Consider the following 26,512-nt stretch of genomic DNA (forward strand, 5'->3'; position numbering starts at 1 on the left):
CAGACATAATACTTGTCCAAACACAGCTTAAAATATGTAGGGCAAAAGTACTTTATACATATAATTAAGAATAATCTCACTTGAAATTCTGGAAACATAGATGTATAGCATACAATGGAAGTATGTACAGGAAAGATAACCTATTCTGGGAAATTTCAATACATCTTTCCTAAGGAAATGGCATCTCAACTGAGAACTGAAAGATAAAATTATGTAGGTTGAGTCAATAGTATATGCAGAAAGAAAAAAAAAAAGTAGAACATTGGACCTAACTAAAGAGGTAATGTAATTTTGTTCTTTTTTAAAAAAATAATTGGAGTTAACAAGTTGACAGAAGCTACATATTGTATAATTCCAACTATGTAACATACTAGAAAAGGCAAAACTATGGATACTAAAAAATTAGTGGTTGCCATCAGTTGTGGGAGAGGGAGAGATGACTAGGTGAATACAGAAGGTTTTCAGGGCAGGGGAACTACTTTGCATGATGCTATTAATATAATGATGGGTACATGTTATGATACACTTTTTCAAACCATTATAATGTATATTGGCAATAAGGGAACCCTAAGGTAAATTGGGCTCCCCTTGTGATTCAGCTGGTAAAGAATCTGCCTACAATGTGGGAGACCTGGGTTTGATCCCTGGGTTGAGAAGATCCCCTGGAGAAAGGAACGGCTGTATGTTCCTGTATTCTGGCTTAGAGAATTCCATGGACTGTATAGCCCACAGGGTCACAAAGAGTTGGATACAACTGAGCAACTTTCAAAGTTAACTATGGACTTTGGATGATAAAGATGTATCAATGCAGGTTTATCAACTGCAACAAATATACCACTGTGATGAGGATGTAAATAAGGAAGGAGGCTATGAATGTGCAGTAGCAGGGGTTATATGAGAAATATCTGAACATTTCATTCAATTTTGCTGTGAATCTAAAATGGCTCTGAAAAATAAAATCCACTAAAAAGAAAAACAACAACAACAACAAAAAAAAAAACTAAGTTAAGAGGTCATAAGAAAAAGGAGTTGTTTTACAGATTGGGACATAAATTTTAATAAATATTTTAGACCTTAGAAAGGGAAGTCATAGTAAAGTTTAATTAGTATGGAGACATGCTCAAGCTCTTATTCTGCTTTGGGAGCAGATTTGTGAATGGATTGAAGGTGTTGAAAAAAAAAGAAAAGAAAGCACGATCGGTTTTAAGAGGCTATAATATGAGGAAGAAATGAAACCTGAAAGCACCTGGAATTAGATTAATAGATTTGTGAGATAGCCAGGAGGAACACTTAGAATTTAGTGAGGACAGGGGTAAGGCACAAAGGACTGAGTGGACTCAAAGATGACAGCTGAGGTCCAGGGATTCTCAGCAGTGTTTAGGCTGATGGCATTGGCCAACCTAAGGGAACACTGTAGAAAAGGCAAACTCTGAGGAGGGAAGGGAAGAGTCCATGAGATCTCTGTTTACCTTCCAGCATTAATCATTAGAAATCCACACACAGTGTACTAGCAAATAAAGACCACGGAGAGGATCTGAAAATGAAAATTAAATAGAAGAACTTCAATAAGAGCTTTGTTCTGGGGGAAGAAGCTCTGAACAAGGTATTTAGATGAATCAATGGCATCTAATGACCATTGACAAGACACTTAATTTCACCAAACATTATAATTATTTATGCTGAAAACCTGCCTGGTTGAACATGCAAATTAATCTTACTTTTGCTACTATCAAGCTAAGATTGAATCATTTCATCCATTGCAGTTTCTCTAATGAAAATGATAAATGTAACATCTCTCCTTTTCAATATGCTATCTAGGCTAGTCATAACTTTCCTTCCAAGGAGTAAGTGTCTTTTAATTTCATGGCTGCAATCACCATCTGCAGTGATTTTGGAGCCCCAGAAAATAGTTTCACACTGTTTCCACTGTTTCCCCATCTATTTTCCATGAAATGATGGGACCAGATGCCATGATCTTCATTTTCTGAATGTTGAACTCTAAGCCAACTTTTTCACTCTCCACTTTCACTTTCATCAAAAGGCTTTTTAGTTCCTCTTCACTTTCTGCCATAAGGGTGGTATTATCTGCATATCTGAGGTTATTGATATTTCTCCCAGCAATTTTGATTCCAGCTTGTGCTTCTTCCAGCCCAGCGTTTCTCATGATATACTCTGCATATAAGTTAAATAAGCAGGGTGACAATATACAGTCTTTACATACTTCTTTTCCTATTTGGAACCAGTCTGTTGTTCCATGTCCAGTTCTAACTGCTGCTTCCTGACCTGCATATTGGTTTCTCAAGAGGCAGGTCAGGTGTTCTGGTATTCCTATCTCTTTCAGAATTTTCTACAGTTTATTGTGATCCACACAGTCAAAGGCTTTGGCATAGTCAATAAAGCAGAAATAGATGTTTTTCTGGAACTCTCTTGCTTTTTTGTTGTTCTAGCGGATGTTGGCAATTTGATCTCTGGTTCCTCTGCCCTTTCTAAAACCAGCTTGAGCATCTAATCTAGAAGTTCACAGTTCACATATTGCTGAAGCCTGGATTGGAGAAATGTGAGCATTACTTTACCAGCGTGAGAGATGAGTGCAATTGTGCGGTAGTTTGAGCATTCTTTGGCATTGCCTTTCTTTAGGACTGGAATGAAAACTGACCTTTTCCAGTCCTGTGGCCACTGCTGACTTTTCCAAGTTTGCTGGCATATTGAGTGCAGCACTTTCACAGCATCATCTTTCAGGATTTGAAATAGCTCAACTGGAATTCCATCACCTCCACTAGTTTTGTTCATAGTGATGCTTTCTAAGGTCCACTTGACTTCACAATCTAGGATGTCTGGCTCTAGGTGAGTGATCACACCATCATAATTATCTTGGTCATGAAGATCTTTTTTGTACAGTTCTTCTGTGTATTCTTGCCACCTCTTCTTAATATCCTCTGCTTCTGTTAGGTCCATACCATTTCTGTCCTTTATCGAGCTCATCTTTGCATGAAATGTTCCCTTGGTATCTCTAATTTTCTTGAAGAGATCTCTAGTCTTTCCCATTCTGTTGTTTTCCTCTATTTTTTAAAAAATATATAAATTTATTTATTTTCATTAGAGGTTAATTACTTTACAGTTTTTGTATTGGTTTCACCATACATCAACATGAATTCACCACAGGTATACACGTGTTCCCCATCCTGAACCCCCCTCCCTCCTCCCTCCCCATACCATCCCACTGGGTCATTTCAGTGCACCAGCCCAGGCATCCAGTGTCATGCATCGAACCTGGACTGGGAATTCATTTCATATATGATATTATACATGTTTCAATGACATTCTCCCAAATCATCCCTCCCTCTCCCACAGAGTCCAAAAGCCTGTTCTATGCATCTGTGTCTCTTTTGCTGTCTCTCATACAAGGTTATCATTACCACCTTTTAAATTCCATATATACGTGTTAGTATACTGTATTGGTGTTTTTCTTTCTGGCTTACTTCACTCTGTATAATAGGCTCCAGTTTCATCCACCTCATTAGAACTGATTCAAATGTATGAGGAAGGCTTTCTTATCTCTTCTTGCTATTCTTTGGAACTCTGCATTCAGATTCTCATATCTTTCTTCTTCTCCTTTGCTTTATGTCTCCATTACAATGAAGATACAATGCTTATATCTCCATTACAATTTGTAATAAAGTAAAAACATCATTTAAAACTCACTTTCATGTCAAAGCCAGCTTAATATGTTTGATGCCTGCATTGTTACTTGGAAGGATTCTGAAACCATGCCCATGCACAATAGACGTTTCTTGATTATCTTTGAGTGTGAGGGGGAAATGTGGGGTAACATAAGTTGACTGTGCATAATCTAAGATTTTGTGTCTCCATCTATATATTTTTGTGATATGCATCTTTATATAAATTTTGGACAATTCCAAGTACACGGAGCCAAGTAAAGAACTGCATATTGTATAAGAGGAAATATTTTTAAAACTGAAGAGCACAAAGTACATTATTATCTGTCACCAAGGTTACAAGAGGTTACAAACTTGACTGCCCTTAGCAACAAGACTTGTATCTAAGGAAAACTTTCTACTGCGATGCAATTTTATTTCTCCAAAACTCATAATGAGGGAAGATGAGAAAATTGCCCCATTTGTGAATAATGGAAGAAGAAAGATAATCTTTTGAGTCTGTCCCAGTTTGTTGCCAACTAGCTAATCTTTTTTTTTTTTTTCTTTAGATATGTCAGCATCATCTGTAAAAGGGCATGAAATAGAACTACAGCATCATCATTTACTGATTAGATTACAGTACCTTAATATCTTTGAAATAAGCAAAACAATATATAAAACTATAACATACATAATAGAAAGGAGGTTCATCTGAATAATACCCTAAGAATTAACAAGTATGTATAATCTGAACACCTGGATTTTAAATGAAATTGATGAGTGTGTGTGTATGTGTATATATATATATATAATATATATATGCATATATAAAAATATATCAGATATACGGTGCTTATGTGATAGATTTTGTCACATGCAGTGATTTTTTGCTTAATCAATAATATAAAAAGCAAATCATACATGTAATTTTTTATAGGAATATACAGCTCCTTTCTATATGCAAATGACAGATACTGAGTATTATACAGAGACTCTCTGACTTCCCTCTGCAGGAAAAAAATGAAGTCCTTAGGAAGGTGTATGCAGCAAATATACATATTTTTAAATTTTACTCTAGTCTTTTTTTTTGCTTTCTGTTTGTTTTTTCTTCTTTAAGCATTCTTAGTGTCATTTTGTGGTTCAGGCTATTTACTTCTCATGCCAGTTTTGTGCTGGGTTATGCTTTTCTAGGCAGAATTTTCCTGGTATTTAATTTATACTAATAATGTTTATTTTTTCTTATCCCTCAAATAACTTTTCATAATTTCACTTTCCAGCATTCTTTACCTTTCCTCATTTTACACAATGTAATCAGGCTGTCTCATCTTATCCCTCTATTTCTTAGTTGTTAGGAAACATCTATTTATTTGTTCCTTGACTATCTTTCACCCAGGTCTCTTTCCCTGACACATTTTCTTTTTCAGCTGATTAATTGGCCCAATACTTGGACAGACCAAAGACATTAAAGTTATCATGTACAGAAAATTACCATTTTCCTCTAAGTTGCTTTTCCTTTCATATTCTCATTTTTTTTTCCCCGTCATAATTCTAGGTATCATACTTGGTGGTTTGCTCTAAATCTCTGTTCACAGTATATGCAAAGCTGGGACAAATCTACATCTGAAGACCTCTGGAATTCTTTTTCACCTGCACTCCTCCTATCCCAGTCCCCATTATCTTCTCTGGCCTGAGTTGCTGTGACAGGAATTTATTAGAATTTATACTTTTTAGTCCAATCTCCAATAAACTAATTTCTATTTAGCAGCTAGAGTCCTCTTTATATAAAGAAAATCAGTGATGAATAGGTCCCGACCTTACTGCTGTATTTTTTTTTAAAGATAATGGATTTTTGACATATCTTTTAAAAGATCTTTAGCATGATTTCTCAAGATTCTCTCAGTAAAGCTGTTTTACTTAAAGTTGTGTTATTTTGTCCTATGAATAAATTTAGCCTTTCTTTCAATTATCAAGCTTCATCTTTGTGCAAAGTTTGATATTTTAAATGGATTTCTTATGTTTAATAAAATGGTTGTCAGTTTCCTTCTTATTTTTAGTTACTAATATGCAGTGAGATATTGACATCTATGGACATACTTCTAACTGTTCCTGGAGTCAAGGAGATTCGTCTAAATGTTGATCAAAGATGAAATCACTGAATTCTTAATTTAAAAACTGAGTTATAGGCTGTACTGCAGTTAAATCCTTAAAGGTAAACTATAGATCCAATAAACTGTTGTTGCTCAGTTGTGTCCAACTCTTTGCAACCCCATGGATTGCAGCACACCAGACTTCCCTGTCCTTCACTATCTACCAGAGTTTGCTCAAACTTATGACTACTGAGTCAGTGATGCCATACAACAATCTGGTCCTCTATTGGACCCTTTTCCTCCTGCCTTCAAGTCTTTCTCAGAATCAGGGTTTTTTCTAGTGAGTTGGTTCTTCATATTGGGTGGCCAAGGTACTGGAGCTTCAGCTTCAGTTCTTCCAATGAATACTCAAGTCTGATCTCCTTTGGGATTGACTGGTTTGATCTTCTTGCTGTCCAAGGGACTCTCAAGAGTCTTCATCTCCAGCACCACAATTTGAAAGCATAAATTCTTCAGCACTCTGCCTTCTTTATGAAACAACTCTCACATCCATACACAACTGCTGGAAAAACCATAGCTTTGACTATATGAATCTTTGTTGGCAAAATGATGTCTCTGCTTTTTAAGTCAATATAATGGTGGTCAAGAATACTGGCTCTGGATCCCAATTTCCAGAACAGACTCTGTTCATCCTGTGTGATAACAGTTCCCAAACTGTGGCCCACAAACTGCTGGGGATTTCTGACAATTTTTCAATTCTGATACTTCTATAATCATGGGCATCCTCAGATTTTGAAAATGAATCAATATACACTTATAATTTGTGAATTTTTCTTGTTATATGCTATACTTCAATATCATCTTAATAAAAATAAAAACTGTCCATGTATACAAGAATGCAGAAAATAAAGTACATATGTCACTATTACTTTTAAAATACCTAAATTTAAATATATAAAGAATTTATGCTAAGTCAATTCAGTAATGTCCAACTGTGCAACTCTATGAACTGCCACCTACCAGGCTCCTCTGTCCATGGGATTCTTCAGACAAGAATACTGGAGTGGGTTGGCATTTCCTGCTCTAGGGTAACTTCCCAACCCAGGGATTGAAGCTGTGTCTCTTTCATCTCCTACAGTGGCAGGTAGATTCTTTAACACTGTGCCACCTGGGAAGCCCATATAAAAATAGATACAGATAAGATATTACAACAGGATGCTTGTTTTAACTGAAACATTCAGCATATTCTGCTTTGGCTATAAAACTGCTGAGAGATTTATTTTGATAACAATGCTTATATGTTGGGTAATTGCCAAGAGCAACCATGGGAGATCCCACTCATGACAGGATCATGTGGAAGAGAACTGTTAAGCAAGGCTTCAGGACTCAAGGGGCTCCCTAGGCTTTCTTGAGTATCTACCCCAAAACCAGAATCTGTCTGTTTTACTATTTAATGACTTTCACCAACTCCTCTGACATTAACAGGGAGCTATCCCTGACCAACTTTCTCTGGAGAAAATCAACTTAGGGCTATAGCTATAAGTCTCCTGGACATGAGAGGAATATTTCAAATCAAACCCCCTCTGTTAGCATTCTAGCTTGCTTGACAGGTCTATCCAGACTCTTGCAGCTATGCATATGATTGTTCACAGCCTCCCAACTGTGAGAGGCACTGGAAGCCTAAAACATAGAGCCTTTCAAAGAGTTAAAAGTTATTAGAGTAGTGCTGGTGTAGGATTTCATTATTGGGCCAATGCTTGTTGCTAAGTTCCCATATCTCTTATCCACTGTGCACCTGGGAGTGCATTAGTTAACATAGTTGAAATGTAAGAAAAACAAGTGTAGCCTTGAAATTAACCACATCAGACTTTTGAGCTAATTGGTTCTTTCTTGTAACTCACTGCACCTTTACTCTGTGAAATGTAACTCTGTTTGGCATTTTCTGAGGCTGACATAGATTAGAAATATAAAGAAAAAACACATTGAGGGAAAATAAGTTTTCTGGTTGAGCAGCCTTTATCAAAAGAGGGTCATAAAATGTTCACAGGCCTCCAAGGCCAGAAGATACTGTACACAACATCATTTGTGGGAAAGGTATGCAGAAAAAATCCTGGTTTCGATGAGGGCAAAACTGCTGGAATGTTTGGGCTGACTCTGTATGACTTTGCATCTTTCATTTCCCTCTATGTACAAGTAAAGGTATAAAAGACCCTTTTGAATTAAAGTCAATGGGCCTCGCTCACCGAAGCAGTTCGGTCTCCCTGTGTCAATCATTCTCTCTCTCTCTCCCTCTTCCTCTGTTGTTCAGGCTGATCCCTTGGAGCATGGAGGTTCCCTCTGTTCCCTTATCTGCCTGGGTTTCTAAGACCCGAAGGGGAAGACGTTCTGCGCCTTCACTCCCTCAGGAGACAGGGAGGGCACCTGTGGCCTCCGTGAACAGGGCAAACTTCTTGTCTCAGAGTTTTATTGGCTTTCTATGTAAACCAAGGAATATCAGCCTCTTTCTCTCCTCTATTTTCTTATCTTCAACATTCTTTCCATGTCTCTCTCTAAATCAATCGCCGATGCCGTTTCTCCTTTGGGTTTCCCTGGATCCTGCGGGGGCTAGACCCTGGCAGGTAATAACAAACAGAGATCTTTATTTTATAGGAAACATGCTTAAGATGTTTAATGAGTTCCTCAAGTGCTAATAATGCAATTTGAGTAATTTCTTACTGCTTTAAAAGAGTTAATATCAACTAGTTGTAGAGAATTTTGCATTTTTATTTACAGATGAAGTGGCAATATGACTGGTATTACTGATTAGAATATCTAGAATCAAATGTCAGATGCATACAGATAAATAACTTCAATTTTAATTTTGATTATATAATTCTTTTACTATTTCACACCCACAATGAAACTTTTACATAAATACATTTGTGTATACACACAAGAGAACATACAGCATAATCTTGCTTATGTGTCATGATAAGTAACATTTTATTCTTTTTAAACAAAATTGGTATGGAACTAAAATCAGATTATTCAATTCTAGAGGAAGAAGTTGAAGTAAAATAAAATACAGTTGACCCTTGTAAAAATAAGGAAGGCTAAGGGTTCCAACTCCCTGCAGTTGCAAACCCTTGCATAACTTCACAATTGGACTTCTGCATCTGATGTTCCATATCAGCAGATTCAACCACCTGCAGATCATGTAATATGACAGTATATACTGAAAAATAGTCTTCATAAAGTGGACCCCCAAAGTTTAAGCATCTTTTGTTCAAGGGTCAACTGTATTTCCATTGGAGCTTGGGTCCTAAGATTCAAAAATGGCTTAAGTGAATTATGACTCAGGTTCCATTTGATAGAAGTTGTTTTACTGTTATCCAACTCTCATCTAACTCTCACCTTTCTTTGAAACCATCCCAGGGCTGGAACAGTTAACAAATCAAATAAGGGGAACAGAAGTAAGGGGAGTCCAGTGACATCTTGACCCAGTAAAGTACAGCAGTTCCCAAACTTATTTTCATTTTTCCATCTATTGTAAAGAAAGAGGAAACCTTAAATGGAAATAACAAGGACTTAATATTTTATGAAAAAACAGCTTAGCACTTTGACAGCTGAATGTAAGAGATTCAGAACAAAGCAGACAAAATAAGACATTCTGTCTTCCTTATGAGAAAATAAATGGGCCTGCCCTATACTTAAGGTTCTAAAAGAGTAAGAGATCATAAAAAGAGAGATGAAATAAATTTTTACATGTTATGACTTTTACCTTTCAATCTATTATGAAAGCTGTAACCCATAAGACTGTTCTCTAGTTTACATTTCAGGAATTTGATTAACAAAGTTTGACTTTCCTCCACCCAGTTAACATAGAGTAAAGAAGTAGAAGAAACTTTGGCATTCTCATTTGCAATTCTGTTGGTGGTGACTAGGGTGGTGGGAGAGTTATACAATTATGAATTTAATTATATATATATATAATTTGATAAAGTAACATGAATATAAATTATTAAATCACCTATGACAAAAATTCCAAATACATATAAATTAAGTAGAATAAAAACATATTTATGTTCCTAATATATTCATGAAATATAAATGATAGAAATATACTGCATGACTATAATACAGGATATATTGATAAGCTACAAAGATTAGTTTAAGACAGTTACTATATCAAGTAAAACATAGGATAGGTTTTAGAAATAACTGAAGGAATAAAGATCTTAAGGGAAAAATGCACTACTTTCGCCCAAACACCTATCTTTCATGAAGATAAAAGTCTTTGCTATAGAGTAAAACTATCAAACAAAAAGTGGTGCCTTCATCAAACTATATTCTTCTAAATATTCTTATCTCCTCTTAGGACAGGGTGAAAAATTAAGAAAATAATAAGATTTTGAAGTCCTTTCTATGGTTACAATGGGCCTCTTGCAAGACTTCTATGAAAGAAAGGTAACCAGATGAATCCACGAACAGAGCATGCAGCCACCAGTGAAAAAGGCAGGTGAAAGAAACAGAAGGTGAATCAATAAAGAGATTCCTTATTTATAATAAACATTTGTTCTAAATCCCTGTTACTTGTATTTAGTCAGTACTTTTCTTCCTGAAACATGGTCTGTACTTAGAAGCCAAATTGGGAGTCTAGAGTATGTTTGATAATATTTCCTTTCATAAAGTAGAGCAATCTGAATTTAATAAATTTACTTTTTACTTTTACTTTATTTTTGAAAAAAAAAAAAAAGGAAAATATTTGAACTGTTAACTACGATTCTCAAGTCAGTCTCATTGCCGTCTGTGTGCACAATTCTCTGTATCTCATTAGACAAATGGAATATGCGATGTTTACAAAATTCCTAGAAAAAATATGTCTACAAGATTTCCCCAGTGCTTGTGAGAGATATGTGTCTATAGAAGTACACAGGGATCCCAGAACATTGAAACTTCCTTAAATAACATAATATCTACTTTAAAATAAGGTGAAATAAACTACATTAAGAGAGGTTTATAAGCCGTCAAAACAAGAAAATTTAAAAAAGGAAAATGCTTACAAATTCAATATAAATAATTTAAGTTATGAAATATTAAAATATTTTCATTGTATATTATACAACATGAGACAAAACCCGTAAAAATATTAAAAACCAAAATTATTTGTGTATATATACATTCAAATGTATAATAATTTGTATAATTATTTGTATAAATATATATTATACAAATATATACTATATATACAATATATTTATTTATTTATTTATTTGTATAATATATATTATACAAATATATACACTATATATAATATATTTGTATAAATATAATAATAATATGTATAATTAAAATGTTTAATTTTAAAAACTGAAGAGGTTACTATAAAAAATATTGAACTACAGATGTATAAGAATATTTGTTTGTATTTAGGTATAAATATATAGTTGTACATATATGCTAATATACACACACACATATCCAGAATCTTCCAAGTATGTATATCATTTTCTCCACTTTATTCTATTTATAGGAAGCAAGATATTATATACAGCCAACCCACAATCAAGAGGAAGAAATTACATTTCCACATTTTTAAAAGAATTTATATTTATAAGGAAAAAAGGCAGGGAGGGAGGAAGAGAGGGAGGGAAAGTGGAGAGAAAAGATAGAAAGAAATAGCAATCAGCAAATTTCAGTACAGGTGATTATGCAGGTAAATATATAACACACACTGAATACAAAACTACACTATTTCTTTAAAAGAAATCTGATAAATCCCTGAGATTACTGTTATTTTTTATCATTCTACTCCAGATCCTGAACCAGAGATCAAACCCGGGTCTCTTGCATTGCAGACTGTTTCTTTACTGACTGAGCCACCAGGGAAGTCACCCATTTTTAACAGCACCAATATATAAATACCTATGAATGTAAGATGACTGGCATAGCATTTTATGCAGGAAGATACTGGTAACAACCATAATTCATTTATTCAGCAACTGTATGGTAAAGGTTAGAAGAAATGAGGCCAGGTAAAGTGCAACAAATTCTGATAATCTTAGTTTAGAAATATCAGGGAAAACCTCACTAATTAGGTGATATTTGAGCTAAGACCTAAATGAAATGACAGATCAGGCCTTACAAATATCTACCCAAGAATTACATCAGCTAAATGGAAATTCTAAATGCCCAAAGGCTAGAATATGTTTGGTGTCTCTGAAGAAGCCTAAGTAAAGAGGTGGGCTGGGAATAAAAGAAATGACAATGAAAGTGAAATCTGAGGAGTAACGGTCTGTGTGTTGGGGTGGTGGGAGACAGGAGTCACATGTACGTAGGGACAGGATTGCAATGAGTGAAGGAAGATGTGGTGGGTGGGTTAGTCGCTTAGTCGTGTCTGTGAGTCACAGTTTGTGACTCCACAAACTGTAGCCTGTCAGGCTCCTCTATCCGTGGGATTCTCCAGGCAAGAATACTAGAGTGGATTGCCAGTCCCTTCCCTAGAGGATCTTCCTGACCCAGGGATTGATTCCAGGTCTCCTGCATTGCAGGCAGACTCTTTACCATCTGAGCTACAGGGAAGATTTTGAAGGAAGATGAGACCTGGGTAAAATATGATGTGACCTAATTAATATTTTCAAAATATCACTGCTGCTGCTGTATAGAGACCAAGAGGGAGCAGGGAGAATGACTGGGGTATGACGTATTCCATGTGAAGAAAAGTGTTTTCTTTGACTATGAAGTGGTAAAAATTGGTCATATTTTGGATAGGTTTCTAAGGTAAGAGCAGAATTTGTCAATGAATTGTTGTACGATATGAAATAAAGTGGAAATTCATGGACAACTTAAGGGATTTTTGCCTGAGAACTCCAAAACAGAGTTGCCATTTGCTGAACTGGAAAAGATAATGGAAAACAGTGGAAAGTCCAAAGTCCTAATTTGGTCACATTAAGTGTAAGAGGCCTATTGAATGCAAAATTAGAGGTATCAGTAGACTAATTAGATAGATGGTCTACAGGGCATCTTAAAAGCCCCGGTGCTAGATGAAATAAGACAATGAGTGTATATAAGAGAGAAAAGTCTTTGGGGCTTAGTTACTAACTTACAGCTAGAGAAGATAAGGTACTACCTACAAATGTTGCAGCAACAGTTAAATAGGAAATTGAGAGATAGTGAGATCTAAGAGCCAAAAAAAAAAAAAAAAAAAAAGTTGAAATAAGGAAGGATTGAAGACTTGATCAAATGTTACATATAGTTGGAGAATGATGCTAACAATTTAACATTGGCTTTTCTGGTATGATGGAACCCAAAGTAATACTGGAGTGTGTGCAGAAGAGAAAGGAAGAAAAATGAATGGAGAAAATACGGTTAAACAGCTTAGGGAACAGATACTGTGAAAATATGATTTAGCCCTGTATAGAAGAATGAGCTAGTACTTGTGGTGTGATATTTTGAAAAAAAAAAAAAAAAAAGTAAAATGTTTAAGTGGAAAAAATGCAGACCACTATGTATATTTTCATCCTATTTTCCTGAATAACAAAATATAAGTAATTTTTTAAAAGACACATGCATATGTATATGTGTTTAACTGCACACCAAGAGAGATACAATAGTTGAAAGTTCATGTAAACTTAACTACATTTATTAATGGGGTAGTTAGTGGTAGAGATTAGGAAAACAAAAGAGGTAACTGACTGTTTAATTTATTTTAATGTTTTCTGGCTGATTTTGTGGAATCTGCATGACTATTGCTGCTTCAGAGAAAATTTAATAGAGATTAAATGTACAGGTACAATAAACTAGGAGATTATTGTTTATGCAATCCTTCATTCAGCCTATGGATACTTAGTTAATACACAAGTGCTATACTTGTAAACAGGACAAATGCATTCCCTGCCTTCAAAGATTCTACATTGTAGAGCAGGAGTTTTCAATCCTGACTGCATGTTAGAATTGAACAATCCTGTTGAATAAGCTGTACCATAGAGTAATTTAAATTAACTCTTGAGAATGAATTCTGGGCAGCTGTATTTTGTAAAGGTCAGTAAGCAATTCTATTGCACTGAGAGTTTCCAATTGTTAGTTGAAGAAATGGTTAAAGTTTATAAATATATCCAACCTGTAAAAAATCTTGGAGAAAACTAGAATGCCCTTCCCACAAACATATCCTATTTCAACCAAGTGAATAACATAACTTCAATATTTTTTCCTTAACATATTTTTGCTGGAATTAATCAATATATATTTTTAGGTACAGTTTTCATTGTGGTAATATATACATAATATAAACTTAATTGTTCTAACTATATTTAAGTGTAGAGAATGTAGAGTTAGTAATCAGTACATGTTTAAGGGGAGAAGGAAGAAGCAGTTTGTGGATTACCAACAACTACAACCATACAACTGTGGCCATATACAACTTTCTGTGTGGCAATGACAAAAAGTTGGCTTCCAAAAACTTCCATTGGCCACTTTTTTGTTTTTGTTTTCTGCAGGGATGCTACTTGTATGTTGCTCTTTGTTCACTGATAAAATTGTACAAAATCATACCTTTACTACAAATTACTTACATCATAACTTTACTACAAATTATATCAGGAAAATTATAAGAGTGTAGTCCTTCTAAATTTTGATTAAGTACCTTGGTAACAAGGGCTTCCCAGGTGGTGCTAGTAGTAAAGAACCCACATGCCAATGCAAGAGACACAAGAGACACAGGTTAAATCCCTGGATCAGGAAGATCCCATGGAGAAGGGAATGGCAACCAGTATTCTTTCCTGGAAAAGTCCATGAACAGAGGAGCCAGGACTGCTACTGTCCATGGGGTCACAAAAAAGTCAGAGATGACTGAGTACACACTTTGATAGTGAAACAAGTGCAACTTTACAAAAATCATAGACCAAGCACTCATTATCCCTTTAGGTCTTACAGTAGGAAGTGTCTATAAGCTCATCTTCTTTTAACTATACTATGTTGGTTTATTTATTTTTATAAATAAGTGTAATATTTAAACCAAGAGAGGCCTTAGCTATTCATACATAACAGAACCAAGACTAATACATAAGTTTATGAGTCCTGTGGTCTCAAACCTGTTAATAGATTCTCTTTACACTTCAGTAAATCAACATATTAAAGAGTTTCAGCAAGGTTATTTGTTCACTTATAATCCTTTTGGTTGCCTCCTTTTCTCTACTTGCTTTCTTTTCTGAATTCTCACTTTTTTTTTTTCCTTCCACTTGTCTTTCCTGGATGAATTGTGATGCTGTATTTGCTTTTAATTATTTTCACAGCAAGACTGACTTTGGCTGTCAGTAAACCTTTACTTTCTGTAAAGAAGACAAGTGCTCTTTGTTACAGGCCATGATGCTGTCTTCTGTTCTTGGAAAAGTCAAATAGACAGTATAAAGAGCCAGCATTTTTTCCAGCTCATTTGGACAATGATGTTTCTTCTTCAGATTTCCTTCATAAAATGGCTTCAAGCAAGCTCAGCCTCTGTCATTCAACTGGACTTTCAACATTGTGTTTGGATCTGGCTTTTCAGTTTAAACGTGTACTAATTCAATCGGCTGACCTTTTGCCTTCCTCCCTCATTTTGTAAAAACATTTACCCATGGACGGTCATTTTATCTCCAAGAGTTTTCCATCCCTTGTGGCATATTATCCTCAAAGATTACATTTGAGCAAAATCAATGTATACAATCAAATCATGCTGATAGAATCCAGGGAGATATTTACTAACAAAATATTTTTTTGTTGTTTTTCTTTTTTGGAAAATAGAAGTTATTCTTAAGGGCAATGGCCTGAAAGTCACTGACTTCACATAGTAATTTAATGAAAAAACAGGAATATGTTTTTGTTTTTAAGCTCATTGTTATAAGTAGTTAACAACAAAAGTGGTACTCATAACCTCCTGAAGAATCAGGATAAAAAAGTTACAATCAAATAATAATAATAACACCAACAAAGACTGAGGGCAAGATTGAGGGTAGAATGAGAATAAGAGAGCATCAGAGGATGAGATGGCTGTATGGTATCACCGTTGCAGTGGACAAGAACTTGGGCAAACTCCAGGAGATGGTGAGTGACAGGCAGGCCTGTCATGCTGCAATCCATGGAGTTGCAAACAGTTGAACACGTCTGAATGACTGAGCAACTGAACACCAACAACAATGCCAACAAAGCTGTAGGATTTCTCTTTAAATGACTTGCTTCAAAACATAAGCATGTGTATGCATTAGAGGAAGTCTTTTAGTTAAGAGGGTTATACTCTGCTTTTCCCATAGTTACTCTTATCCCCATAAATGACTTCAAATAGATCAGTGTTTTCTCTAAACCAAATTTACCTAAATTTTATTTTTTATAATTTTTTAATATAAATGTATTTATTTTAATTGGAGGTTAATTACTTACAATATTGTATTGGTTTTGCCGTACATCAACATGAATCTGCCACAGGTATACATGTGTTCCCCATCCTGAACCCCCCACCCTCCTCCCTCCCTGTACCATCCCTTTGAGTCATCCCAGTGCACCAGCCCCAAGCATCCAGTATCACTCATTGAACCTGGACTGTTGATTTGTTTCATATATGATATTATATATATTTCAATGCCATTCTCCCAAATCATCTCACCCTCGCCCCCTCCCACAGAGTCCAAAAGACTGTTCTATACATCTATGTCTCTTTTGATGTCTCGCATACAGGGTTATCTTTCCCATTCTTTCTAAATTCCGTATATATGTGTTAGTAAACTGTATTGGCATTTTACTTTCTGGCTTACTTCACTCTGTATAATAGGCTCCAGTTTCATCCACCTCATTAGAACTGATTCAAATGTATTCTTTTAATGGCTGGGTAATACTCCACTGTGTATATGTACCACAGCTTTCTTATCCATTCATCTGCTGATGGACATCTAGGTTGCTTCCATGTCCTGGCTATTATAAACAGTGCTGCGATGAACATTGGGATACACATGTCTCTTTCAATTCTGGTTTCCTCGGTGTGTATGCCCAGCAGTGGGATTGCTGGGTCATAAAGTAGTTCTATTTGTAGTTTTTTTAAGGAATCTCCACACTGTTCTCCATAGTGGCTGTACTAGTTTCCATTCCCACCAACAGTGCAAGAGGGTTCCCTTTTCTTCACACCCTCTCCAGCATTTATTGCTTGTAGACTTTTGGATCGCAGACATTCTGACTGGCATGAAATGGTACCTCATTGTGGTCTTGATTTGCATTTCTCTGATAATGAGTGATGTTGAGCATCTTTTCATGTGTTTGTTAGCCATCTGTATGTCTTCTTTGGAGACATGCCTATTTAGTTCTTTGGCCCATTATTTGATTGGGTCATTTATTTTTTCTGGAATTGAGCGGCAGGAGTTGCTTGTATATTTTTGAGATTAGTTGTTTGTCAGTTGCTTCATTTGCTATTATTTTCTCCCATTCTGAAGGCTGTCTTTTCACCTTGCTTATAGTTTCCTTTGTCGTGCATAAGCTTTTAAGTTTATTAGGTCCCATTTGTTTATTTTTGGTTTTATTTCCAATATTTTCGGAGGCAGGACATAGAGGATCTGGCTGTGATTTATCTCGGAGAGTGTTTTGCCTATGTTCTCCTCTAGGAGTTGTATAGTTTCTAGTCTTACATTTAGATCTTTAATCCATTTTGAGTTTATTTTTGTGTATGTTGTTAGAAAGTGTTCCAGTTTCATTTTTTTTTACAAGCGGTTGACCAGTTTTCCCAGCACCACTTGTTAAAGAGATTGTCTTTAATCCATTGTATATTCTTGCCTCCTTTGTCAAAGATAAGGTGTCCATACATGTGTGGGTTTGTCTCTGGGCTTTCTATTTTGTTCCTCTGATCTATATTTCTGTCTTTGTGACAGTACCATACTGTCTTGATGACTGTGGCTTTGTAGTAGAGCCTAAAGTCAGGCAGGTTGATTCCTCCAGTTCCATTCTTGTTTCTCAAGATTGTTTTGGCTATTTGAGGTTTTTTGTATTTCCATACAAATTGTGAAATTATTTGTTCTAGCTCTGTGAAAAATACCATTGGTAACTTGATAGGGATTGCATTGAATCTATAGATTGCTTTGGGTAGTATACTCATGTTCACTATATTAATTTTTCTGATCCATTAATATGGTATATTTCTCCATCTATTAGTGTCCTCTTTGATTTCTTTCACCAGTGTTTTATAGTTTTCTATATATAGGTCTTTAGTTTCTTTATGTAGATATATTCCTAAATATCTTATTATTTTCATTGCAATGGTGAATGGAATTGTTTCCTTAATTTCTCTTTCTACTTTCAAATTATTAGTGTATAGGAATGCAAGGGATTTCTGTGTGTTGATTTTATATCCTGCAACTTTACTGTATTCATTGACTAGCTCTAGTAATTTTCCGGTGGCATCTTTAGGGTTTTCTATGTAGAGGATTATGTCATCTACAAACAGTGAGAGTTTTACTTCTTATTTTCCAATTTGGATTCCTTTTATTTCTTTTTCTGCTCTGATTGCTGTGGCCAAAACTTCCAGAACTATGTTGAATAGTAGTGGTGAAAGTGGTCACCCTTGTCTTGTTCCTGACTTTAGGGAAAATGCTTTCAATTTTTCACCATCGAGGATGTTTGCTGTGGGTTTGTCATATACAGCTTTTATTATGTTGAGATATGTGCCTTCTATTCCTGCTTTCTGAGGAGTTTTTATCATAAATGGATGTTGAATTTTGCCAAAGGCCTTCTCTGCATCTATTGAGATAATCATATGGCTTTTATTTTTCAATTTGTTAATGTGGTGAGTTACATTGATTGATTTGTGGATATGAAGAATCCTTGCATCCCTGGGATAAAGCCCACTTGGTCATGGTGTATTATCTTTTTCATGTGTTTTTGTATACCTAAATTTTAAAACTTTACATCATTAGATGTGTTCAGCAAATCTAAGCTGCATTTTCACTGTCTCCTAAGATTTTGTGTTTCTGTCTTCCAGCCACAATTTTAGGTCCAGTGTTCTTTGAGATGGCTAAGACTTTCTTGATATGCTATTTTAAAACTAAATTTAAATTTCTGTTCTTTTTTTCTGACATATATATGTATATATTTTACTCTATGTCTGTTTGGTATAAAATTAATCATATTTTTATAATGATGTCTTGTCCAGATACTTACATTTCTTCTGATTTGACTTTAAAAAATCCTGTTTTGTGAACTTTTATTATTACTTATTAAAAGAGGTCAACTCTAAGTGTAAATTAGTTGGATTAAAATGCTGGATATTTTCATGGAGAGGATTTACTTTCTCAAAACCTCAGGCACAAATTAACTCAGAATGTTAGCTTACTTTTGAGCATAAGTGAGCTACAATTGAATATTTAATCCCTAAATTCAATTTTCACCTGGGTGTTTTGGCCTCAAATGTATTTTCTAGCTGTACTTGATAAGTACATCAGAGAGGATTTGGAAACAGAATCATTGGAAACAGAATCAAAGTCAAGAGCAAATTCTCTCTGAAAAATGAACATCCTATTTCCAATTAACTTGATTGTTTACAAAATTCCTATTAATATACTCACAGCATAGATTTCAGATAATTTGAAATTTGAGCCTGTATAAGAAGGTAGGTAAATGACTAGAAAAAAGTGAAAGTGAAGTCATTCAGTCATGTCCAACTCTTTGCGACCCCATGGATTGTAGCCTACCAGGTTCCTCCATCCATGGGATTTTCCAGGCAAGAATACTAGAGTGGGCTGTCATTTCCTTCTCCAGGAGATCTTTCCAACCCAGGGATTGAACCCGGGTCTGCCACATATAGGCAGATGCTTTACTGTCTGAGCCACCAGGGGAGCTCAAATGACTAGAAAAGTGAGGTATTAATAGTATTCTCATATTTCTTATGAGATTAAAAAAGGTGAAATCTATAGAGAGAGATTTTACATTATCTGCCAAAAAGTATATGCATTACCATTTGATCCACAGATGCATTTACCTCTAGGACACCATCCCAAATTGCTGCTGTTGTTCAGTCACTCAGTTCAGTCATATCTTTGCCACCCCATGGACTGCAGCATGTCAGGCTTCCCTGTCCTTCACTATTTTCTGGACTTTGCTCAAACTCATGTCCATTGAGTTGAAGATGCCATCCAACCATCTCATCCTCTACTGCCTCCTTCTCTGCCTTCCCTCAATCTTTCCCAAATCTATACTGGTAAAGCTTCTTCACCTAGTCAGTAATTTAAGTATTCAGGTATTTAATCTGTAAAGCATTTCTTATTTTTCAAATTTCAAGGAATACCAACAGTGTAAATCTTAGTATCTCATCATATGGAAATTAAGAAACACTTGTCTGATTTTTCTGAGTTTTTATAAGGAAAAATGGTGTCATAGATTTCATATTACTAACCTCATATATGAAGATGACACCACCCTTATGGCAGAAAGTGAAGAGGAACTAAAAAGCCTCTTGATGAAAGTGAAAGAGGAGAGTGAATAGGTTGGCTTAAAGCTCAACATTCAGAAAACAAAGATCATGGCATCTGGTCCCATCACTTCATGGGAAATAGATGGGGAAACAGTGTCAGACTTTATTTTTTTTTTGGCTCCATAATCACTGCAGATGGTGACTGCAGCCATGAAATTAAAAGACGCTTACTCCTTGGAAGAAAAGTTATGACCAACCTAGATAGCGTATTCAAAACAGAGACATTACTTTGCCGACTAAGATCCGTCTAGTCAAGGCTATGGTTTTTCCTGGGTCATATATGGATGTGAGAGTTGGACTGTGAAGAAGGCTGAGTGCCGAAGAATTGATGTGTTTGAACTGTGGTGTTTGAGAAGACTCTTGAGGGTCCCTTGGACTGCAAGGAGATCCAACCAGTCCATTCTGAAGGAGATCAACCCTGGGATTTATTTGGAAGGAATGATGCTAAAGCTGAAGCTCCAGTATTTTGGCCACCTGATGCGAAGAGTTGACTCATTGGAAAAGACTGATCTGGGAGAGATTGGGGGCAGGAGGAGAAGGGGACGACCAAGGATGAGATGGCTGGATGGCATCACGGACTCGATGGACGTGAGTCTGAGTGAACTCTGGGAGTTGGTGATGGACAGGGAGGCCTGGCATGCTGCAATTCATGGGGTCGCAAAGAGTCGGACACGACTGAGTGACTGAAGTGAACTGAACTGACAATATATATAGACTTGTCAAGCCATCTAAAATTTAAATTCTTCAAATGAACAATGCTAGGAACCAACTTATTATACCTAAAGTTGGGAATATCAAATCCTCTAAAGGATCAGAACTGTTCATTAAAACAGGAGGGCATTGGGCTGAGATGGCACTAATGTGGTGGTAGCCTAGTTAAGCAAGCCAAAAACTAAGATTGTAAATGCCTCAAGGTTATGAAACCAAAACATTAAGGACAACCAATCACAAGCTACCAACTAGATTTTAAGGTATAGGCAACCAAAATCTCCCTGTCTTTGCTTGCATACTTTATCTATATCCCCCTAACTACTGTGGAAGGAATCCTCCTCACCACTTCTGATTTGGTGCTACCCCATTCCAATAGATTTTCACTCAAACTCTTAAAATTTTCATATACATTAGTTTATTTTTTAATAAACTACATTTTTAATAAAGATGTTAGTACAAAAAAAAAAGCCAATTCTATAGTTGAAATAGGCTTTGATCTTCTGAGCAAAAATATAATAGTTCTATTATAATTTGAGAATAAAGTGCTATATAATCTATACTACAAAATAGTCTAAATTTTAAACTGTGACATTTCAAAACAGTGATTAAGTTCTAGAAAACATTGAAAGATAAGATTTATCTTTTATTTCTCAAAGGTCAGTTAATTTATCTAATTTGTTTGAGGTCTTATTCAAACACATAATTATAAATTTAAAGCAGATGAACCTTTCCATATGAGGTCATCAAATCTGTTTTAGTATAGAAATTACAGCATTTATTAAAAAAAGGATAATTTTATTTAGAACTGCCTTTGCTTGTCTAACACATTCAGATTCATGATTCATCTATAAGTAATGAAAGTTACATTAAGGCTATTTCTATATATTACAACAATTCAGATGAAAAACTATTTCAATGACTTAAATTTCACATTCTGGAAAATTGCTTATATAATAATCAGCCATTTGAAGCAATAGAAATCCTCTGAAATCACTGGAAAATTGTGTCTTACATGGCATTCTTGTATTTCAGATTTATTGTGAATATTTGGGGGGCAATTTAGCATTTTACCAGTTACTATTTGTTTAATAAACTTAATTTTCAAAATATTATATTAATACTAATTATTTTTCTTTGTATTAATGTCCTTTGTTTCCTTTTTTTTTGTGCCTCAACCAATATTTCATGACATGGCATCCTGACTATTAATATTCCCAATATTAATGAATGGTGAATCCTTTTTATTTCATCATATGAATATGTGAGAATGTATCCTAGATGCTTTGCTAATCTATATTTCTCAATTCCCTGAGCCTAACCTAACAGCAATTCTCCTATTCACACCAGGAATTCAAGTATATGGTGTATACCCAAGGGACACATATTTTTCTTTTTTTGAGTAAACTGAGAGATTAATGAAAAATAAATGCAACATGTTATACTTGATTCGATCCTTTTCTTTTAAAGGACTTTACTGGGCCACAAGAAAACTTGAAGTCTGAACATTTAATAGTAATTTATCTATCAGTGTTAGTTCTTTTTATTTACTGTGGTTGGCCATTATGTCAGCAACATTCCCCCAAGTAACTCTTGAAAATTTAAAAAAAAAAAAAAGTTACTTTAATAATTGTGTTGCTGCTGTTAATCTTTGTAACTATTTGGTTGTCTGGAGGTTATTTCAAAGTACAAAGAAAACTGCCAAGGGAGAATAGAGCTGTTTCAAAGCTAACAGAGTATCATCTATATGTGAATCAGTCAGTCAATCTACTAAACAAAATTTTATTCTTAAATCTAACTATTTGCATGGTTAAATCAATGTTATAATGTTAAAGATGCATTATTAAGTGTCCACAGAATTTTTGATTCCTGTTAGGAAAAACATTTCTAATTATCTTTAAGTAGTATTAAGCTAAATTATTTCATTTAATCCTATTGAAATGAATAAAATCAACGTGAAGGACTAGAAAATATAAATCTTAGAAAATACCTCTCTTACTGTGTGGTACTCACTAGGCTAAGTACCACATATAATTAAATTATTTCATTATTACTAACTCCCTAAGTTATTAATCCTGATTTTAAGGATGAGGAAACTTTAAGGCCAAAAGCAACAGACTGGATATCTTCAACTTCTATAACAGGCCAATGTCCTTTCAATCAAACCAAATATGGTTGAAGAAACAGAAGAGGGTAAAGAGCAGATCCTGACCTCTGCCAATTTCGTTTTCCTTTTAGTTCATATTTGAATCAGTTGTGAAAATTCAAAAAGACTTTGATCTCTCATCAACATTTGCTCAGCATGCTTGCATTAAGTAGCAAAAGTAACTGGGAAGTTTTGACTCTTAATAAGCATATTATCTCATTCTTAACATGATAAAATAAACATGATTATATATCCATTATGTTTTAAGTAATCTCACTTATTACATTCTGCAGCAGCATAATCATTATAGCTAATAGAAATAAGTTAAAACAGAATTCTTCCTTAAATTACCACAAAATACAAGGATTACAACAAGATCAATATATAGATTGTTTTCTAAAAAGTAGCACTATGCTAGATAATATTATTAGCATAGAGCTGTTAGGCTTAATTTATATTCTGTTGACTATAAGTAAACTTTACATATCTATATTTAATTGAATAAATGAATAAGATATTCTTAATTTCTATAACAATACATGAATAATCATACATGATTATGCCTTCTAAAGTATAATAACAGAACCATACAGGAACTTCTATAAACTATTTGACCTTTACATGTGAGGGAATACCATCTTCATCTCTCTGTAGCCAATATCTAGCATTATATTTGTGCATATTCAATACCTGAGGGATATTTTAGAAAATATATTAAACCAACATGGTTTTTAATAATGAGGTAAACTGCAAGGAGATCCAACCAGTCCATTCTGAAGGAGATCAGCCTTGGGTGTTCTTTGGAAGGAATGATGCTAAAGCTGAAACTCCAGTACTTTGGCCACTTCATGCGAAGAGTTGACTCATTGGAAAAGACTCTGATGCTGGGAGGGATTGCAGGCAGGAGAAGGGGATGACAGAGGATGAGATGGCTGGATGGCATCACTAACTTGATGGACATGAATCTGAGTGAACTCCGGGAGTTGGTGATGGACAGGGAGGCCTGGCGTGCTGCAATTCATGGGGTCACAGAGTCGGACACGACTGAGCGACTGAACTGAAATGAACTGAAAATTAACATAGCTATATAAATTGGCATATAGAGACAAAACAAAACAAAACCTCTACTGAATACATTTTATTAACTGTTCTGTTTGGAATAATTCAATAGTGAGTTAGCTGCTACATATCAGTGTATTTATTTGCTCAGCACATGGTTTGTGACTTTCCTGAATTAAAAAAAAAAATCATATATTCTGAAGCAAACTGTTTCAAGGTTCTCTTGACTTCAAAAGAGCAAGGCCTCTACTTTGATCTTTTTCTAATATTTTTTGATTCATATAATAAAACTGATTTAAATCTTTATTTTGGGGGGATGTAGATATGGGAAGTGTAGATGAATGCATACAAACTTATTCATACATACACACATATGAAATAGATAGGAGCTTTATAGATTAGCCTAACAAATCAATAAATACAGTAGTATTTATATGAAATATACCCTACTGTTTTTTAAACTAATTTGCCAGCTGATTTTTAGAGAAAAAGAACTGTTCTAAGTTGAAGATAGGCTTGAAATAATTTTGTTTGTTTCAGGATAGTATCTTAGGCACAGTTTATCTTAATAAAAAAAAAAAAAAACCAGCATTTGAGATACCATAATTAGACAGAAAGAGCAGAGCACACAGATCATTTTTAGGGCAATGAAAATAATCTGTATGATACTATTATGATGGAGACATATAATTGCACATCTGTCTAAACCTGTGGCATGCATAACATCAAAAGTGAACCTTCTGGTAAATTATGGGACTTTGTATGATACTACATCAATGTATCTTCATCAGTTGTAACCAGAGTACCACTCTGGTGGAGGGAGCAGGTGTTGATAACAGGGAAGGCTGCATACATGGGAACAGGAGGTACATGGAAAATCTCTATTTATTCCTCTCAAATTCTGTCAATGTAAAACTGCTAAAAAACAATAAAATATCTTAAAAATGAAAATTAAAAAAAAAAAAAAAAACCTGAATGACCATACGTGAATTTCTGTCTGCAAAACTTGTCTAAGAATACAGGTTTTTATTTTTCATAGTACATAATTTGAGATACAGTATTTACTACATGATATTGGCTTCCTTGGTGGCTAAGAAGGCAAAGAATCCACCTGTAATGTGTCAGATCTGGGTTCAACCCCAGGGTTGGAAAAATCCCCTGGAGGAGGGCATGACAGCCCACGCCAGTATTCTTGTTGGAGAATCCCCATGGACAGAGGAGCCTGGAGGGCTATGGTTGCACAGAGTCAGACATGACTGAGCGACTAAACACAGAATACAGCACATGGGTAAAATAAAATCTTGACAATATCATCTGTTCTAAATTTGGTACTTAAAATAATATCTGTCATACATAAAATTATAATAATCAGATCACCTCACTTTCTCAGTACCACAGTTTATACTGCTTTTAGTAAAATGGTAGATTAAAAAAAATCTATTAATCATAGGAGATAAATTCAACCAATTTCATCTAAATCTTAATTTCAGAGCATCCAAGTCTGAGAATTTAGTAGTTATCACTTTTAAAACAATTTCCTCATACATGCCTCATCATTGCCTTCAATTACTACTGGGATTCTTTATCACTATTTGGAGTTCTCCCTAGGACGTTTCCTTTCTAAACAGTACAAAATCTGCTAGTCAATGTACTCTTTAATTTGCAACCTCTGAAATATTTTAAAAAACTGCTAATTAAAAGCTGTTGAAAATATTCTGACTCACAGATGCAGCTGGATTGAGCTGTGTGGGAGGGTAGCATAGATGATCATTTACTAACGGTCTTAATTTACTTTTAATGGAGAAAGTGAAATCTCTAATTTACATTTGCTTTTTTCCTTTATTTGTTGTACCAAATTTTCATGTTTTAAAATTAAACCTTGCACAACCTTGTATTATATAAAAGTACATATTATTTAATGTTACTAAATTCTTAGATAATAATCACCTTAATAAATACAATTTGATGATCTTTCAAGACTCAAAGCATTGTCTGTTATAAAAGCAGTAAAAATGGTAAGCTCTATAAAACTGTGAAAGAAAATTAGTTTCCAAGAGTAGAGTTATTCATTTATCACATAATTATTTTTCATTAATAAAAATGACAATATTCTAATTGAAAGGAAAAATTCACAATTCTCTGAGTATTCTTTTCTAAGCTATTATTTAAAAAGAATTAAATTTTAATTCCAGCAACAATATAATTTAACCGATAATTAAATTTTTACTCTTTGTACAATATATGTAACACAATTATAAGATTATTCATCATATTGGTTAAATATGTCTTATGAGTATGAACAAGGTTATATATTAGTTTTCTTCTTGAATATTACATGAATTCATATGATCTTTACTATTTATGTCACTGAATTTATCTCATTACATTTATTCATATATTA

Source organism: Capricornis sumatraensis, chromosome 7 (genome assembly GCF_032405125.1).
Source record: "Capricornis sumatraensis isolate serow.1 chromosome 7, serow.2, whole genome shotgun sequence".
NCBI classification, from domain to species: Eukaryota; Metazoa; Chordata; class Mammalia; order Artiodactyla; family Bovidae; genus Capricornis; species Capricornis sumatraensis.